Raw genomic sequence first — 3,098 nt, 5'->3', positions numbered from 1 at the left:
TCATTTCCAACCAAGTTACATTTACTAGTTACTTCGCTTGTTACTATTGCTATTTCATTTAAACATTTACAACTCTTAGAATTAATAAACACTAGATTTAATTGTTCCCTAGCTCCTTGTGGATTTGATCTCTAAGTACTACATCTGAACCTCTTTTGATGAGAGTAAAACTCCTTAGGGTAATTTGAGTGGTATCAAATTTGGCGCCGTTGCCGGGGAGCTTTGATCGCCATTAGATTTAGTTTTATTGATTCTTATTATTTTCTCTACCCCCTTTCTAATAAATCTTTTTCATGTCTTTTCAGGTGCATGCCCAGGGGTACCAAAAGCAACAAGAAGAAAGACTTGCTGTTCTCAGACGATCCTGCTCATTTGGAACGCACCATCCGTAGAGGTCAATGTTCAACATCGCTCGACGCAACAACATCGTCGCCGATCGATATGCACAACCAACCGTCGACCGACACCAGACCTTCATCGTCGATCGATCTCAATCGTTCGACAACGATCGATACTACACCGCGTACGTCGATCGATACCGTGTCGTCAAAAATGGTAAACATTATTATTCTAACACAGGACGAGAAGGGAAACCTGTATGACCAGGACGGTCATCTGCGTAATGCAACAGGTCAAAAAATAGACGCTCAGGGGACTGTAATCCCTGATGCTAATGCTACACGAGCTGCTCAACCTGTAGATGTGGATGCTCGATCGAAACCACTGGCCGAATACAATCGCCCAGATGAGTACTATTCCAACAGATCAGCTATTCGACTTCCGGAGATCCAGAAGCAGAATTTCGAGCTGAAGCCTCAATACTACTCTCTCGTGTCGCAGATACGCTACTCTGGGTTACCGCACGAGCATCCTATGGACCATCTGGAACGGTTCGAGGATCTAATCGCTGCTATTCGGATGGAAGGAGTCCCCGAAGACTACCTGCTGTGCAAGATCTTCAGATACACGCTGAATGGAGAAGCGATACACTGGCTTAGGCAGCAACCCACGAGATCTTTAACATCCTGGGCCGACATCAAGAATGCTTTCTTACGAAACTTCTTTGATGAGGCGCGCGCTGAAGAACTTCGGAACAAAATTTCCACATTCTCGCAGGAGGCTGGAGAGTCCTTCAAAGATGCGTGGAATAGATTTAGGTTCTTCCAGCGAGACTGTCCACACCACGGATTTAACGAAGTGCAGCAATTAAGCACTTTCTTCCGAGGTCTCGCCTTACAATATCAAATGGCTCTTGATACGGCGAGTGAAGGAAACTTCACTACTCGGAATCCGTTGGAAGCTGTGAGACTTATCGAAAACCTTGCTAACAGCAGCAGCACCAAAAACACTGACTCTGAACGGAAGAAGTCTGTAGCCTCTATCGGGAAGGAACAGATGGACGAAGTAAGAGCTAAGTTAGATGTGGTGCACGAACTTCTTAGGAAGCAAGTCTGTTCAGCTGAAGGAGAAGTAGCAGATACGGAAGGCGAAGAAAATGTGAACTACATCGGAGGCACCTCATTCCAGAAATTTGGAAACCAGGGCGGAAACAGAAACTTCTTTGGAAATGGTCAAAGAAGTAACCAAAGTTCACAATTTCAAAAACCCTTCAACAACAGCAAAGGCTACTCGAACTCCTACTACCAGAATCCACCACCCCAGACTCAGGGAAGCAAGATCGAAGATATGCTTGATCGGGTACTGTTGGGACAACAACAAATCACCGTGGATTTCAATGGTAAAATAGACTCCGCCTACAACAATCTGAACACCAAAATCGAGACTTTAGGGACTCAGGTGAGAAAACTTGAAACGCAAGTAATTCAAACGGGCGAGATTATAAAAAGGCAAGAAACTTTCGCTAGAGAGGCAGGAGCCGACAAAGGGAAACACCACGTAAATGCCATCATAGATGCTGATTTCTGGCAAGTGGTGAGAAATGAAAAGCTTGAGGAAGGAGAATTCGAAATCGAAAGCTCCATGAGTCTCGGCGGATCCCAATGGTGTCGACCGATGTCGATGAACTCGCATCGATCGACAGACCATGACGAATATCGATAGACGGATTACTCCAGTCATCGATCGACGTCGTCTGCTAAATCAACTGAATGCAATGCAGTTCGAATTCTAACTCATGAAAAATTCGCAGCTAAGCATCCTCACCCACCCTCCTCTTTCTATGATAAAATCGATCGACCGGTTGAGCCAACCATCGATCGACAGAGTGAGTCTGACGTCGATCGTCACAACACACGTCCCATCGATCCAGACACCTCTGACATACCGAGTGCGGTTACCCTCAATCGATAATGATTATATCAACGCACTCAGACCACCACCTAAACCATTAGCTACCCCACCGGAACCAAAACCCAGCCCTTTAAATAGTTCACCAGAACCAGTTCAAGAGGAACAAGAAACTGAAGGGAGAAGGTTAAGGAAAAGAAAGGAGAAAATTCCCAAGTGACCAATGAGTCAATTGTGACCAGAACCAGCTCATCGACACCCCCACCTTTCCATCAATTGTTTCCAATGAGTCAGTTGTGACCGATGACCGCAACAACACGTCACTCGACGTAAAGCAGCCGGTTGACCATTTTGCTCCACCTAATCATTGTTACCCCCACTTTGCCTTCCAACCTCCAAGCAAGAGAGGACGTGATGATTATTCCATAGGCAGTTGGGCAGACAGTGGTTTCCATGAAAGTTTTGCAGTTGACACTGTAATTACTTCATCTAACGAGGAACATACAGAGGAATACGATGTGGATTATTGGAAAGAACGTGCAGTAGAAATGTCTTTGCAGGATGAAAGATTTGAAACACATAAGTTCACCAACATATTTCCAACATCGATCGCCGAAGTGCACTCCACATCGTTCAATACCCACCCTCGTCCAGCAAAACAACCACTCACATCGATCGACACACGTACTGGAACATCGATGATATTCGCGCCGCAACGAAAATTCAGGAGCAGGAGAATATTCCCTCTCCAACTAGGTGTAGAGATACCTATATAAAACGTTTTGCACCCCCGAAACCACCACCACACACCAGAGCAGAGACACAAGCAAAAAAGATGAACACTCTTCCAT

At 45.3% G+C, this 3,098-nt stretch overlaps 1 non-coding gene across 1 annotated transcript; it reads right to left on the bottom strand.

Moving 5' to 3' along the window:
* Positions 1-1,084: 1,084 nt before the first annotated feature.
* On the bottom strand, positions 1,085-1,190 carry LOC117128672. The gene has a single exon (XR_004452067.1). It is a non-coding gene; the product is annotated as a small nucleolar RNA R71 (small nucleolar RNA).
* Between the last annotated feature and the right edge of the window lie 1,908 nt (positions 1,191-3,098).

The sequence above is a fragment of the Brassica rapa genome, chromosome A09, assembly GCF_000309985.2.
Source record: "Brassica rapa cultivar Chiifu-401-42 chromosome A09, CAAS_Brap_v3.01, whole genome shotgun sequence".
In the NCBI taxonomy this organism is placed as follows: domain Eukaryota; kingdom Viridiplantae; phylum Streptophyta; class Magnoliopsida; order Brassicales; family Brassicaceae; genus Brassica; species Brassica rapa.
This window is presented reverse-complemented; position numbering and strand designations above follow the sequence as displayed.